At 36.2% G+C, this 17,913-nt stretch overlaps 1 protein-coding gene across 5 annotated transcripts in view; it reads right to left on the minus strand.

Annotated features, from left to right (window-relative positions):
- Window positions 1-17,913, minus strand: part of LOC131306544 (type IV inositol polyphosphate 5-phosphatase 3) — a 38,560-nt gene that overhangs the window by 11,858 nt on the left and 8,789 nt on the right. For all 5 annotated transcript variants that reach the window (XM_058332851.1, XM_058332847.1, XM_058332852.1 and 2 more), the window contains exon 2: window positions 11,376-11,480. The gene's annotated coding sequence lies outside the window, so the exon portion shown is untranslated. The remainder of the gene's footprint in view (window positions 1-11,375; window positions 11,481-17,913) is intronic.

Genomic DNA, 17,913 nt, shown 5'->3' on the forward strand with positions numbered 1-17,913 from the left:
GATCCACTCTGCCGGTTTGAATTAGAGGTGGATTCAAAATTGTTCGAATCGTGTAATCTTCAATGGTAAACGACCCAAAGAAATTTGATCATAATTCAATTTGTGATGATCATAAGTAGAAAGTTTATATTCTTCGGTCATTGATAAATAATTTGTTGGACAAAATACTCAATTGTCGCAAATATATACAGATTCCAAAATCAGTGCTTATCTCGATTAGTTGTCACAGAATTAAAATATACTACCATTCATTAGCATGGGTGTGAATATATAAAAGACCATATGAAGTAAACCCATTGGTTGGAAGAGTTTAATCCTATAACCTAAGAGTGCGTATCAATTTTTAAGTATTACTATGTCTTGACTATCCGACCAACCCTCGTTGTGAACGCTCTGAGTTGAATATAGATTCGTTCAAGAGTCGTGACAAAGATTGGAATTAGTCATAAAATAAAAAAGTATAAGACTAATCAGTCTTGAAATACATGTCTTTAAAAAATTGATTGACTAGTACGATTGCGAGAATAAACGATGAGACAAATTAATTTACGTATTTTTTTTCTTTTGAGATTTTGAAGCAAAACTTGTCCAAACTTAAAACGGACGTCATTTTATTACTCCTAGACCAAGTATTAACGGAGTCTAAACTATAGTAAAAATAATGCTATTGTATATAACTTTTTGAAATGGAAAATTAGCACTAAATCCACTTTGAGATTCGGATTAACGTACTCGAGTTTGGACCCACATGAATCATGATGGTGGCCCAGAATGGAAGGTGGTCCCTATCCACATGTGCTCTCTCGTTTTAGAAACTTTACTTTAGGAGAAAATATTCGGTGCCGAGCGGGTACCACGTGGTTCCCGCTTGATGCATCCGGACCGTTTATTTCGATTTTGGAGAGAGGAAAAAGAGAGAGGAAAAGGAGAGAGTGTGTGGGGTGAGAGGAGAGAGAGTGTTTTAATTTGAACCGTCCAATATATTTTTGAACGGTTCGAATGTGCTCGCTCAAGCACCACATCAGGCGAGTGACGTAGTAGCCACCCAGCACTGAAAAATTTCTCCGACCTTGCCAATATGAAATAAAAACAAAATCGTATTCCATATTCCTTTTTTTCCCCCTTCAACAGAATATGGCCATTGTTCCTAATGAAAACGAGGGAGGGTATTTTGGTTTATAATAATTGAATATTCGGACCACTTTGCGTCCATTCCAACTAATTTTGGGATCCTAAAATTACCACCAAACAAACTATCTTGTGGACCCTAAGTTTGAAATATTTGGCCTCCATAAAATTCGAACATACAATCTCATTGAGAACAAACAATTATTCGTTTTCTCACACATACTTGGCCAAATTCCTTTTTGACGGTATAAACTTAATCATTGCCAAACCCCTGATAAACTTAAATCAGTGCCAAACCCCTCTCTTTCCTTCTTCCCCCCTTTTCTTGCGTTTTTTTTCTACGTCTCCACTGTGTTTTCTTTGTTAGCAATTTTCTGTTAATGGGCCTACATAGATCATAAAATTAAACATTATATGCTATCGAATAAGACTTGAGTGATGTCAGTATTATCTATTAAGTTGTGATCGGGTAATAGACACGTCTTTATTATCACATATTTGGGTCAAGTTGTGTGCGTTAAGTGGTACAGTCTAGCGATATATATGTAGAAACCAATTAAAGAGCCCAATATGATTCCATCTATTATGATGGGTTATGATGGAATCGAGGCTTTATAAATATGTGGTTAGATCCTCATTCCAAACTCTAGCCTCTCTCTCATACTTCCCCATCTTTGTGTGGGACGTAAGGTCAAGACAAGAGAAGGGTATTGGAGGCAGAAGACAAACAACCACAAAAAGGTTTTCATCCTCCATGACAACATGTACGCATCTAGTATTATTTTCTTCAATGGTTTGACATGAGATCTTGGGTTTAGGGTTTCTTATGAAATCCTACATTCTTTGTCGCTTTCTTCCGACTCCATTCTTGCTCGTTTATGCCGTTTCTCTCGTTGGTTCCCTCTCTTAGGTGGATCCGATTTTTGGGCTCACCGGCTAGGTAAAGCTTCGGCGACAGGCTTGGTAAAGCTTTGGGCGTTTGGTTTCTTGTCAAATCCTCTCTTGGGTGGTTTTTGGTTCTTGCTTAACGACGATGGGGTCCACGCGGGCAACATTATTATAGCTCCCTCTTCAAACCACTTGCAGATTCGATAGTTTTTTGTTCATCTCGTTTTGGTTTGGTGATGTTGGGCGTGCGCGTGCGCGTGCGAAACTGCTCCTAGGTTTTGTCCTAGAGCGATGACGGTGGCGGCTGATGGTGGTGGTCGATCTGGTTTGGGCAGATGGATGAATGTGACGCAGTGGTTTGCATTGTTCAGGTGGTTGTGGTTTTCATTTGCCCTAAGGGCGGCTATTGGTGGCATGTGGTGGTTCTAATGCGTTAGGGTTAGGTTTTGTGGGTTGTTGTAAGGATTTAAGTTTTGGTGTTTGGGCCTTTTGGCCCATTTGTATGGGTCAGACTTTTTTTTGGGTGTTTGTTGGTATCTAACCAAAGTTCAAATGCGTTAGGGTTAGGTTTTGTGGGCTGCTATAGGATTTGGGTTTATTGTTAAGATTTAGGTTTTGGTGTTTGGGCCTTTTGGCCCATTTGATTAAGGCTCTTTTTGGGTGTTTGTTGATATCTAACAAACATTTGGAATTTTTTTTTTTTTGGGGGTTTTTTCAAAAAAAAAAGTGAAGTGAAGTCACTGAAGTGTAGTGATATCTTTACTATTATTTGTGCATGATGCTTCCTGGTATATCACTACAAAATTTCTATTTTATATTATTTTTAATTATGCAAATATTTCTTTGCTTGATAAAAAAAGACTAGTGGTATATAGGACTATAGGAGTATGTTGGACCGACAGCAGTGTCCTAGCCAAATAATTACACAACTTTGACCCACCCGTTTCCGGCCAAACAAGCAACTGTATAAGTTATGGCCCATAACTGTCATCTTCATCAAGCTTGTCCCATGAAAGCAAGGCCTAAAAAAACAAGACACAATATGTTTTTTTTAATAATCAAATGTCCGAATTAGTTTACGCGCTCCTCAATTAATTCTAGAGATCATAAACTCATCGTTCATTAGCAGGGGGCCTCACTTAAAATAGGAGCAAATACTCTGTCTGGAATGACGCCAAATAAATTGATAACACCCGAGAGGCTTCGAACATGAGATTTAAAAAATTCAGGAGAGAATAAAATTCCAAATTCCAGACCTTAGACAACCAAGCCAACTGATTGGGGTTAAACAGGACACAATTCGGTAACAAAAACAAAATGTGACAATTAGCCCTACTCCCTACATATCGGGCCCTGCACCCATCACCTCAGTGCGAGCTGCGACAATTCGGTGCTGCGGGCGTTACTTCTACAAGAAAACTACTAGCGGCACCGTTAGCACATTTTATTTCAAGGCTCCGTCATGTTAAGGTGCTCGTCTCTTAAGTATTTATTTTCTCATTTTAAGAGACAAATCATTCTCTCACATTACATCATTTTTAATCTAAAAAATAAGTATTTATTTAAAAAATAGTAAGTACTTATTTTAGTGGAGCACACCCTAAGTAAATTTCACCTGCTCTAGAACAGAGTCGTTGGCGAATTTTGCTGTAGTGAGGAGGGGAGAGGTATATACCCGTTACGTGAAATATCTCCTCATTGTTAGAGACCCCACGTTTTTCATTAGTCATCAAAATTCCTTGGCTTGTCTATAGTTGGAATATCTCGATTGCCTATTTTGACAATCGACGATTTAGATTTTAAAAAGATTACTACTAAAAATCACTTTTAGACGATCTAGTTTACATGGACTGTACGATCAACATCAAATTACAGAGAAGCCCGATTATTATTATAATACCATACATTTTGAGTTTTAAAACAACCAACACATCAATTGTACTCCTAGATTTTAATTCTCCGTGCAAATAAGTTTAAGGCCTCAACTTGTACTAAAGATAAGAACAACACTGAAAGAAATATTTGGCCCAAAGAAAAAAAAACTGGAAGAAACCAAAAAACAAAAATACTTTTTCGCAGAAATGGTAATCGGAATAAGTCATTGTTATCCGTTTATCATGGAGATAAAACGCTGTTGATTGGAGATTGAGGTTGAGCCGGAGGATGATGACGATTTTTAGGAAGGCGCATCACTTTCTTTGAAATTTTAAGCTCTGAGGTTTGCTTGTTTGGATTTTTTTTTAAATGGTTTTTAGGTCTTGCTCCTATGATTTGATCTTTGGTGTTTCGGGTATAGTTGTAGATGTTGGGTCAATTTTTTGCTCAAGGGTGTTAGGTGTTGGGTCATGTTTTTGTCTTAGAGGTTTTTGTGGTGGTTTGGTTGTGGTGATTTTTATGTCGGGTTTGGCCCGTTAGGGGTTCCCATTATTTTAGTTTTTTGGTGCAGTTGGCTTCTTGTCATCTTTTGGTGTTGGTTTTCAAGCGGCGTTTGTGCCGGTGTGCCTGAGATCCATTTAATCTTTGTTTTTTATTTTTCAAAGATTAATAAAATCTTTTTGCTTAGCAAAAAAATAAACATGGAGATAAAACTCTTTTTTTTCTTAATCGGGTATCCAAATCAATTTATACTCACTATAATTAATTCTGGAAGACCAATCTAACCGTAAAATCGGTCCCTCACTGTAAAAAGCGGGGTTCAATTTTCCACTATCACAGTCGCAAATCACGAGAAATGAGTCTCTTTCAGTAAAGTGTGGTAGAAATTTCTACCACATATCATTGGGTTTCTTTTTAAAGCACCCAACAAATTTCTTTCATGTTTATGACTGATGATGAGATGCATTTCCTAACTTTAGCTTTACAAACTCATTGCACGCGGTGCCGGCTTCGATATTTCGGTCGCCCAAGTCCAATCTCGAGCTTGGTTGTCTACTTACTATTAAGTCATATAACAAATAAAATGACATACAAACACTAAGGGAAAGTCTACCAGTAAAAAAACATTGATTTTGTTAGCCTAAATTACATCAAAAAGTCAAAACCAAAATGCAACCCCAATTTCAGCGCTTTATGATTAGCACGTTTCGATTCAAAGAAACAACTTCTCCTTCTATTTTTTGAAGCAAAATTTTCAATTAAATCATTTTATTTTAATTTATCTAAGTACTCATTTTCAATTGAGATCATAGTCAATCCACTTAATCTCTCTTGTGACATGAAAGTTTGAAGGTAAGTTTTTATCAACTTAAACTTTGAAAAACTACTCTCAAACGAAGCAACTATGACCAGTATAGTCACAAAGTTTGATAAGCATCGCATACCATTTGGAAACAACCATTTTTACAATAAAATGTTATAACTTCAAAGATGTTAGTCGATTTTGTTACTTCTCTCGGCAATATTATTTTCAAATGTCTTAAATCTTGGATTTTTCTCGGCAATATTTTTTTTCCGGCAATATTACTTTTCAAATTCTCTCGTTGAAACAAATCAATAACTCAAAAAAATTGACACAAAATTAACATATGCAGAAAAATATTTAACAAGGATAAAATTAAAAAATAAAACAAAAAGGCAAGGGATTTTTTTTTTTGGAAATGGACTTCTACACTCCCCATTTTATCTCATACATTTCTTTTTTTTTCTTTATTTGGTATAAATTTACTCTATTGCCCCTTAATTTATAAAAAAGTAAACTTATGAAAGGATAAAAATGTAAATTCATATCAATAAAGACAAAAAAAAATATATGCGATAAAAAAAGAAATGTAGAAATCAATGCGCGTAAATTTGTCAGGATAGCAAATAGGCAAGACTAAGCAAAGTAGAGTGTAAAATTGTCTTTGATAGTTAAAAGTTAAAAATGACATAAAGTAAGAGGTAAAAGTACACCGACTGAACCTGTACCATCAAAAATCAGGATACTTTTGGTCTGTTTGGAAACACTCAATTGTCAGCCTTGTAGGTTGATCACAGAGAAACCGTTAAAATATACTCCTTCGGTCCTAAATTTTGATGATAATTTTTGAAATATGTTTTATTTTTTATTATTTATATATTTTAATCTATAATTTTTTTACGCGTTTAAAAACTTTATATAATAGAATTAATAGAGAACTATTAATCAAAATTCATACTAAATATTTTTTGAAATTTATATTAAAAGATATAAGGAATTAAGATTGACATAGATATTAAAAATTGTCATCTAATTTGGGACAGAAAGAGTATTAAAAATAGAATTCAGGAATTAATTAATTATACTAAAAAAAATTCCTAACTATTAAAATCAAAAAATGTGATGTTATTTTTTTTATTGTTTTGTTTTAAAAGAAGACTTTTAATGTGACTATGAGAGGGATATTCTACTCTTTTTTTAATGGAAAAAAAATCCGAAATGGTCTTTATAGTTTAGTGTTTGTGTCAATTTAGTCCATGCAATTTGAATTGGCTCGATTTACACTCTATAGTTTTCATTTTGTTCTAACTTGGTCCAATTACTAACTGTCTTTAGACTCCGTTAACCTCAGACACGAACGAGCCCATTTTCTAAGGTTAAAACCGTAATCTGTCATTCTCCTCTTACCCTAACATACTTTTAATTCAAAACACAGAGCCTCGTTGTTTCATTTTTCATTTTTTTCACAGCTTCCATTCTCCATTTGTTGCGCCCGGGATTTTACCTTCGACCGAAACGTGTCTCGTTCACCTTTGGGGGGAAGGAGTGAGAGGGATTAGAGCCAGAATAAATGATCTAATTTCTATGGATTGCGACGTGACTCTTGAAAAGAAAGAAAAAATGAGGAGTTTTGTTATTCTATAAAAGAGGTTCGGATATTTTTAAAAAATGTTTAAAATTTAGAAAATGAAGTGGGTTTTATTTTAAGAAGGGATCGAGTTTTCATCAAGCTGCCTACATATCTCCGGTTAAGGAGAATTAGGTCCGGCCATGGTTCGGACCACAAAAGGGGTTTAGAAAAAAACTTAGAGTCTCCACCAGGCATATAGTTTAGGTGTGTTTGGTCACCTCTTGAATATCAGAAGAATAATTCAAGTATTTTAGAAAAAAGAACACAGTCTAGAGAAACCAATTTCTAGAAAAAAGTGACTCTGTTTTACTTTTTAGAAAAATGCTTTAGGTCTGCGAGGTTAGAGAAAAAAGGGTTTGGTAATTCACTAGAAAAAGACACATTTGTGTCTAGGGTTAACGGAGACTAACGACAGTTAGTAATTGGACCAAATTTGAACAAAATGGAACTATAGAGTGTAAATCGAGCCAATTCAAACTGCATGGACCAAGTTGACACAAACACTAAATTACAGAGACCATTTCGATTTTTTCCCCTTTTTTAATGGAGAGTGTTACTCTAAGCAAATGTAGTGACAGTCAAGTAGTGGACATCATATACTCTTTGATTCAGGTGATGGTTCAATCCCCCGATCTCATCCCATTTTCCCTAGATTAGTAGTAATAGAATAGAATTTGCCTTGTAGGAAAAACATTCCGCATGCGTAACCATAAAAAAATAGTAATGATATTTACACAGATTTTATACACAGACTTCGTGTACAGATTTTATGTGGGACCCACTACAAGTTTCACACAAATGATTCGAGCCGTTCATTAAATGTAAGACATTTTTTCGATGTACCTTTTGTCGAACTTTAATAAAATCTTGTTGCTTATCAAAAAAAAATTTTGAATAAAAAAATAGATGATTGGATTGAGCACCCATAAGTATCAAATTGCGTTGATTTTCTATGAAGACCCTTGAAATAATATTTTACATTTAATGAACTGATCAGATCATTTGTGTGGGACCTGTAGTGGGCCCCACACAAAATCTGTGTAAGCTTGTTGTCTGAGTAGCACTACTGATAAAAAAAAAAGAGTGTAAATTCCGGATGAGCCAGAAAAGGGTGGTTTTCCATCACCTCCCGTGGGCCCTCTTCGTGCATTTTTTTGGGTAATCCAAACCGTGCATCTTGTAGAGCCTGTAAAATAATATATTTACTCGAAAATCAGCTTGTCTGGATATGTCAAAAGTTGAGTTTTTAAATAAAAAAAATGAACGGTTGCGGACAATTTAACTTAAAAAACAGTTAACCGTCCATTTTTTTATCTAGAACTCAACTTTTGACATAACTATCAATGTCTAGACAAGCTGATTTTTTGAATAGATACATTATTTTAAAGGCCTTACAAGATGCACGGTTTGAATTACTCAAAAAAATGTGCGAAGGAGACCCATGGGGGTGCTGGCAGAAAATCGCCTCTGTCTAGCTCTTCCCGACAGAATTTAAACTCTAAAAAAAATATCCATCTCATGAAATTACACCATCCCATACACAGCTCCGCCGGACTATTTATTCGAAAAAAGTTACACCATCACATGAAATTATGTATCTATTCATTGGTATTTTCTTGAAACGAAATGACCTTATAGTTAGGATGCCCCAAAACCGGTATCACTCCAGTCATCCACGGAAAAGATTTAGATACACAGCGGATATTTATAACTTACACATGCATGAAACTCACCACGCGTGAAAATCTGTTACAAATAACAATAGTATTTATATATAATACTAATAAACAAAAAAAAAAAAAAAAAAAAAGCCCTCAGCATCCATAGCAGTGGACCACCGACCGACTCTTCTGGAGCTAGCTCTTGTCAAGTCAAAAGAGTTTTTTTTTTATGTTTTTGATCTATTATAAAATTCCCTATAAACCACCCACTCTATTTAGATGCAGATATCAGTGTATAGTGTAGTGTTAGACTACGGAAAGTCTATACATACATACAATCTGTGCACAGATTTTGCACAAATTTCATTGTGGATCCACCATAGGTTCCACACAAATCATCCGAGCCGTTCATTAAATGTAAAATATTTTTTCAAGGGCCCATGTAAAAAATAATCTCAATCCGATACCTATAGGTGCTTGATCCAATCATATAACTTTTCATTATCCGAAAATCTGAATGAAAAGTTAGATGGTTGGATGAAGCACTTACAGGTATTGGATTGAGCTTATTTTTTACGGGGACCCTTGAAAAAATGTTTTACATTTGATAAACGGCTCGGATGATTTGTGTGGGACCCGTGGTGGGCCCCACAACAAAATCTGTGCACAATCTGTACACAGATTGCTGTGTGTGTAGCAGGACTGTGTTGACTATCCTAGTGGTAGTAGATCTTATTCAAGTTTTTCTATATACTGACAAAATTGATTAATCTTTGGGGCTTAAATCGTTTTCTTTAGTCTGTTTAGTAGATAAAATACTGTATTTAGTTGGTGGACAGGAATTATTCCCATGGAATACTTGAGCAAAAATACATGCATGATTGCCCATATATGCTTTAAAGTCGGGGAAAAAAAAAAAGGGTTTAGTATTGAGCATAGAATATTCAATTGACCTTCTTTATCTTAATTAAGTAATCCCATATATGATCGAGGCTTAACCTTTGCCATAGTCTTATAAAAAAATCATGCAAACACAAGATTTCTGATTCATCATCCACCTAAGAAGTCTTCATTAAACCCATATTTGAAACGAAATTTCAGAACTAATATATATATATATATATATATATATATATATATATATATAAATCTTCAGGTAAGGATCTTAAAATGAGAACCTTGTATGTGGACCTCCCAATTTCTCGCCTTTCCCGATCAGATTTCGATAATCCAAGCCGCTCAATGTGTTCAGAACGTGATTATAAGAGTACGAATGTGAAATTGGCAAAAAAAATGACCGGAAAGGGCTTGATTTGAGCAATTTTTATTTGAATCATTCGATAAAAAGCAAAAAAAAAACTGCTAGGATGAAGCTCTTCCCGGTCTTTCTTTTTTTTGCTGATTCCTCACGGGTACACTTAAAATCACGTTCTGAACACATTGAGCGGCTCGGATCATCGAAATTCAATCAGGAAAGAGAGATCCGCATTTTATTAAAATAAAGAGGTCTTTATAAGAAGGAAACTTATATATATATATTATAAAATGAGTCGATCACTCATGAAATCTTTTTCTAAACGGCAAATTTTTTTATTATTAATCTTTGAAAATAAATTATAAATATTAAAAGGACCCTACGCATTATGCTTCAAGCCGGAACAAGAGCAATGCATTTACTCTCCGACAATTATATGCCGCCAGGACCCAAAGTAAGATAAACAACAACCTAAGGCTAGCAAGAAGCCAACTAAGGCATAAGTCACAAAAGGAAAACAAAACCCAATTAAGGAGACACAAAACCCAACCTAAGGCTGGCAAGAAGCCAACTAAGGCATAAGTCACAAAAGGAAAACAAAACCCAGTTAAGGAGACACAAAACCCAACCAAGGCAAAACAACACACAGAGACACCTAAGAATCAAACATCGTGTTGAGGAGCCCGAATCTTTGCTCTTTCGTCATCTTTGGCTTTCATAATCATGATTTTACGAATAATTATCATTACCCATATAATCAAGGCCTATGATCATGTTTACTAACGAAACAGCCTCAGACTCATTTAGGTAGATCCTATTAATTCCTCTAGAAGAAATGGATAAAGAATAGGCAACTGTGGATCTAAAGGTGTTTTGGTCATAGATAGCTTAAAAGCTGTGTTTAATCTGCTGCAGTATCCAGATTTGATCTTGCAAAAATACTAACCTATTCCCTTATTCGGTTAGCACTCTTCGAAGAACCTAACCCCTTACATGTTCTACCAATTAACATTAATTTTATTCTTGGATGCCCCTGTCAAGGATATTGATAAAAATAAATAAAAGATTTTTATAGGTCGTTCTTCTAATTTCTATGTTCCTAATTAAACTCGATGTTATCAGAATTGGATCTACTAATTTTACTTTTCATTCATTTTCTTTCGGTATCGAAATTTTTTTTTTTTCCCTTTCTTCGTATGAAAGGATTTATGATTCTGAGAACAGAAAGTCTACCCACACAGGGTTTCACACATCATCCGAGCCGTTCATTAATTGTAAAATATTTTTTCAAGGATTTCCGTAAAAAATAAGTTCAATCCGATACCTATAGGTGATCGATCCAACTATATAACTTTTCATTATCCGAAAATCTGAATGAAAAATTAGATAGTTGGATGAAGTACTTATAAGTATCGGATTGAGCTTATATTTTACGTAGACCCTTTAAAAAATGTTTTACATTTAATGAACGATTCGAATGATTTGTATGAAATCCGTGGTGGGCCCCACAACGAAATCTGTGCACAATCTGTGCACAAATCTGCTGTGTGTGTAGCAGAACTCTTCTGAGAACTCAGAACAAGGCACATCACAGACAAACAAACACTTTTGTCTCTAACAAAAAAGAGGGCTTACCTTTCTGTTTGGATATGGGGATGTGAATTTCCTTCTCAGCAGACAGATAATTGGCCTTCGATCTCTGCTATCTTGAACAGAACAGATACATGGCTGTACGTACCACTGCAACTTTTAACACTCCAATACATCAGAAAAGAGCTTTCAGTTGTGGAGTACAGTGGTACAGTAATATGCAGAGAGAGAGAAAGAGTTGTGGAGTCCAGTTAATATACAGATCACAGAGAGAGAGAGAGAGAGAGAGAGAAAACAACCCCACGTACCCATACGCCCATTCATAATTCGTTTCATTGAATGTGGTTGTGCCGTGTGGTTTTCACTGCTGTGTTACAGCTTCCAATGGGAAGCTTTGGGCTACTTTTTTTTACTCTGTGGGAACAGTGGGATTGCGATGTTTTTGAATGGAGGCCTATGGTCGGTAGAAGGGAAATTTTACCAAAACAAGTGTACGATTCTAGCTAGGCCTACTGGTTTTTTTTTATTTTTTTATTCTACGCGTTGAGACAATGATCAGTGGTCCAAAAAACTTGGCCCCAATCTCGTTAAGAAAAAAAAAAAACAATACAAAAAACGACCGCGGCAAAAAGTTAAGGCGAAGAATCCTAGTTAATTGTTCTGTCATTAGTTACATAATCCTTCAAACTGCATTACATTCGCGTTCTCAATTCTCGCACTGCACTCCCGCTTTCAATTTGCGTTCTTGCAGATTTTATGAGTTTTACATGTAATATCCAAAGATGCTTTCACGCTATCACTTATATAAATTATTTTGGTTCTGTCGAAACTAATCATTCTGTAAATGACTGTTTTTTGTATTCTAGCACAATTGTCGAAACTAATCATTCTGTACATGACTGTTTTTTGAATTCTAGCACAAATGCAAAGTCTAACTTTAAGCAATCCCTCGTACTCGTCCACCAAGTCCAGAGGAGAGTTTGGAATTGTGCCTTGTCTTAGTAATCCATCACAGTATTAGTTCCTGGATTACCAAACAGTCCCTCACTTAAAAAAGTGGGACTGGGGGAGCTGCTGTCCCTTGAAGGGACAGCTGCGTGCTGTCCTAGCCGAGGGGGTTTCGCTCCGATCTTGCTTCGATGATCAAAAACGTTCACTTCGTAAAGCTCGTCGAGTTAAACAAGTATGCAAAAAATCAGTTTTATCCCGAATAAATTACGTGCCTGATTGGAAAACATATAACTTGCCAATAATGGGTTCTAGTAGATTTGATCCAGTGTTTCGGATCCATTGTTTTCAAGACAAAAAGATTTCGATTAGGCACTTAATGATATCCGATTGAGCTGATTTTTTGCATAGTTGTTCAACTTGACGAGCTCTACGAAGTGAACATTTCCGATTGTTGGAACGAGACTGAAGCACGACCCTTTTAGCCCAAACAGCAGGCTACTCACCCTTTAAGGGAGAGCAGCTCCCCCAACTCTTAAAAAGTGTTCTTATTAACTTCTCCCCGCCAGTCACGGAAACTACTATTACTTAACAGTAATGGAGTACTTAATTTGTAGGCATAACGATCTACACCCATAACTTTCAAGACTGTTGCTTCCACAATTTTTTTTTCCGGTGTCTACAAAATTAGCGATTCCAATCGCTTTTTGCGACTGGAATGGGAAAAAAAGAAGGGACATGGCACTATAAAAACGGGAGAGGAACTCGGTCGAGAGATAGAGATGCGGATATGATCACCAAACCGTACAGTACTTGTTTGTTATAGACACAGCATGTAACAGCGTCAACCTAAGAGAGAAAGGGACATGTGATGCTGATCTCACCTTAGGCACTCCTGGGTTTGTTAATTAAGACATTGCATGTGAAAAGAGTCAACTGCTGCATAATTCATATCATGGTCTCAAACATTTTTAATTCGGCAGCTGTTGAGAGCAACCCCAAGATATGTTTCTCTACAAAATATACTATTCCTGAATGTTTCTAAACTAAATTATATAAATAGCATTATCATCATTTGAGTGTTTTTTTTTTCTATCGATTCGATGTGCCAACTCAATGGTTTCATACTTTTTTTAATTTTTTCTTCATTTTTTTAATGATTCGATCGGCTCTCTTGTGATAAAATGATTGATCCACGACTTCTTTTTTTTAATTTCTGACTACAAGTCTTGATGAACTCTCAATCAGACGATCGCGTTCGCAGTTCGTGATCTTAAATCGAGGGCAATGGAAATTTGAACGAATTTACAAGAGTAGGAGGATCATTAATTGGCATCTCTCCCTTTTTATTCTTTTTTCAGTGATGCATAATTTTTTGGGCCAACTTACGCGCATTTCGGATTAATCATTAATGACCTCTCACTTAGTGTCAGGAATGTTCTATCCACGCTCATGTAGTTAACACTTTTAACTTTTAACCCTCCAACTAAAACCCTCGTCTCCGGAATTCTATGTAGGGGTTTCGGCGGGATTATCGTGTACCACTCCGATTTTCGAAAATATTAATTAAATCATTTTCAATTGATTTAATAACTTTAAAAATGTATTTAGGTTAATTAATCTTCAAAATAGAGTTTAGCAGCAGAAGTCTTAAAATTCAAATTAAAGATAAACATAATTTGAGTATTACAAAAGAAGAAGTACTTAATCATTTAAGATTACATTTCTGATTCTAATACGGGTCCCAAGCTAATCATTTGAGTTTAGCACGACTCTAATTTTGATACGGGTCCTAAGCTTGTTATTGTTTTGTCTCAACAACTGGGTTCTCTTTCTAAAAGTGTTGATCACCTCCCATCTCCTGAATACCTGACATGAAATGTCAGGTTAAACGACACTAGAATGAGTTGAATATAGATTCGTTCAAGGGTCGTCGCAGGATTGGAATCAGTCATAAAATAAAAAAGTATAAGACTAATCAGACTTGAAATACATGTTTTTAAAAATTGATTGACTAGTACGATTGCGAGAATAAACGATGAGACAAATTAACTTACGTAGTTTTTTTCTTTCGGGATTTTGAAGCTAAATCCATCCAAACTCGAAATGGACGTCATTTGATTACTCCTAGACCAAGTGTTTACGGAGTCTAAACTATAGTAAAAATAATACTACTGTATATAACCTTTTGAAATGGAAAAATAGTAGGGGTGAACAAAAAATCCGTCAAACCGCGAATCCAGTCCAAACTTATCCAAACCGAAAGATTAGGTTCGGTTTTTAAGTAGTTTGGTTTGGTCATGGTTGAAAAAAAATTAGAAACTACGTTATATGATTTGGTTTGTGGATTTACGTTCACGGTTATGGTTCCAAACCGATTTGAACTGTATAATGCATATATACATATACATAAATATATTTATATTTGTAGTTACATATAAATAATTTAATTATGATTCACCAAATAAATATGGGCAAGTTGGTTGTTACCATGCTGCTACTACTGCCCTTTTACTGCCTCATTTCAAATTAATAGTTTTAGGAATTTTCTTTGACTTTTTATTTAGTTAAACTATCTTAAAATGTTTAGTAGTTGGTATTCTTAGTTAATTCATTTTAGTGACTTATCAATTTTTTATTTCTTTAGTTTAAGACTTGAGGCAATTGTTGGTATCTTACTCTTACTTCTTTTTTTGCAATTCATTAATCTTAATCTACTCTATTTTAGGGGACTTGGGAAGGGGAATGAGTGATGTTAGTGTGTTTTGATAATTTGAATAGAATTGATTTTAATATAAGTTTTCTTCTAATTTATATTTGTAATTTTAGGCACTTTAAATATTTTTTTAAAGATGATAGCTTAGTTCAAAGTAAACCGTAGTTTAAAACTGAAACCGAACCGTGTTTAATGGTTTAGATTGATTTGGTTCTACACTTTTTGTAGGTTGGTTTGGTTCTTCAAATTCATGATCCGTAGGTATTGATTTGGTTATTGGTTTACTATAAAACCAAATCAATCTGAACCATGCTCACCCCTAAAAATTAAAATAGCACTGAATCCACTTTGAAATTCGGATTAATGTACTCGAGTTTGGACCCACATGAATCATGACGGTAGCCCAGAATGGAAGGTGGTACTTATCCACATGTTTAATCTCGTTTTAGAAACTTTACTTTAGGAGAAATTTTTCAGCAAAAATGCTACTTGCACAACCGTTGTGTTGGTTGTGTACGTAATTCCGACCGTCCAGATGTATTTGGACGGTCTAGATTTTATAAAAACTCTTCCAAGGAAAAGTTTAATTTTTATGGGGAAGAGTTTGAGCGAATCCTGACCATTAATTACAGCAATGGACGACTAGAGATTGGTTATGTGTTGTGTTTTATACAACCGTTGTGTGTGTAGCACTTTTGATTTTTCAGTGTCGAGCGGGCACCACGCAATATGGACCCACATAAATCATGATGGTAGCCAAGAATGGAAGGTGGTACCTATCCACATGTGCTATCTCGTTTTAGAAACTTTACTTTAGGAGAAATATTTTAGTCGCTAGGTGCATCCATGCCGTCGATTTCTATTTTGGACGGCTCGGAGTTTGTAATGCCCCAAGTAGACCACTAGCCCAGTACCCTGATTTTGATTCACAGGCTACACCACATGGCCCAAAAGCTTAAGCAAAAGGTACTAGTAGTAGCCCACAAGGTTTGTTATATGCCCAAGATCATCTATGTAGACTTCCGATGTGGGACGGGGTGTTACAATCTCTCAAACTTTATAGCCTCGCGCCCTCGCGAGGGGTTGAGCACTATAATCACCGACACTAATCAAACCAAATTAACCAACAACCAAATTCAACCAAACTCCAAAGGCCCACATGGTCGTGTACATGGATGGCTTTGATACCACCTGTAACGCTCCAAGCAGACCACTGGCCCAGTACCCTGATTTTGATCCACAGGCCACACCACATGACCCAAAAACTTAAGCACAAGATACTAGTAGTAGTCCACAAGGTTTGTTATATACCCAAGATCATCCATGTAGACTTTCGATGTGGGACGGGGTGTTACAGAGTTGAACAAAGGAGAAAGAGAGAGAGAAAGAGGAGAGAGTGTGTGGGGGTGAGAGGAGAGAGAGTGTTTTAATCTGGGCCATCTAATACACTTTTGGACGGCTCGGATATGCTCGCTCAGGTACTACATCAGCCGGGTGACGTGATATTCACCCGCACTGAAAAATTTCTCTTACTTTAGACCTTGCCAATATGTAACAAAAACAAAATCGTATTCCATATTCCTTTTTATTTTTTTGAAAAATTCTAAAATTAGCCCATAAATAGTAAGTGTGTAAATGTATATTAAATGGTATAAAAATACACAGAAATACTTATTTTTCTTATCTTTTAGTGTGCTTATCGTCAACCCAGTGAGCTGACAATAGCAAGACCGTTTTTTTTCCCTTCAACAAAATATGGCCATTGTTCCTAATGAAAACGCAGGAGGGTATTTTGTTTTATTATAATTGAATATCCGGACCACTTTACATGCATCTCAACTGATTTTGGAGTCCTAAAATTAATCACCAAACAGACCATCTTGCGGCGCCTAAGTTTGAAATATTTGACCTCCATAAAATTCAAACATACAATCTCATTGAGAACAAACAATTGTTCGTTTTCTCACGCATACTTGGCCAAATTTCTTTTTGATGGGATAAACTTAAATCATTGTCAAATCCCCTCTCTTTCCTTCGGCCTCCCTTTTCTTTTGTTTTTTTCTGCGTCTCCACGCAATTATCTGTTGATGGGCCTACATATATTATAAAATTAAACATTGTATGCTACTCTTTTCGTCCCTCTTTAAGTGTCTCGCTTCGTAACTCCAACTTGTTAAGAAAATATTATCATTACATATTTAACATCAACTTTTATCTCCACTTTCCCTTACCCTCTATTAAGGGTCATCATTTGGCCCGAAGGCCCGCGGCCCGTCCTAAGCCCGCTCGACCCATCGGCCTTTTACCCGGCCCGAGCCCATGTAACTGGCGGGCCGGCCCAAGCCATAGTTTGTAATGGGCGGGCTCGGGCCTATAAATTTTTATTTGGCCCGCCAGTGGTACCCGTCCAAAAGCCCGCCCACGGGCTCGCCCATTAGCCCCAAATTCCACAAAATCCTTTCTTTTTTCCCTTGCCCAAGGAAATTTAAGCCCGCTCGATTTTTTGGCCCGCTAGCCCGTCAATTGGGCTAGCCCGTGGGCCAGGCTTGGGTTTCAATTTATAGTAGGTAGCTCGGCCCGCCCGGCCAGCAAAAAAGAAAAAGCCCGATCGGCCCTGCCCGTGCGCAGGCTTGTGTAGTGGTTGGTGGGCTGGGCTGGGCCGGCCCTGCCCTGCCCGATGATAACCCTTACCCTCTATGGAGATATTATCATTACATTTTTACTCACTAACTTTTCAAAATGTAATCTCCTTTTAAGAACAAAATGAAAAATGTACCAACTTTTGTGCACTAACTTTACAAAATAGACACTTATTAAGGGTTAGCCCAAAATGAAATACTGGACTTTAAAAAGGGGACAGAGGGAGTATAAAATAAGGCTTGAGTGATGTCGGTATAATCTATTAAGTTGTGATCGTTC

This window comes from Rhododendron vialii, chromosome 11a, assembly GCF_030253575.1.
Source record: "Rhododendron vialii isolate Sample 1 chromosome 11a, ASM3025357v1".
In the NCBI taxonomy this organism is placed as follows: Eukaryota; Viridiplantae; Streptophyta; class Magnoliopsida; order Ericales; family Ericaceae; genus Rhododendron; species Rhododendron vialii.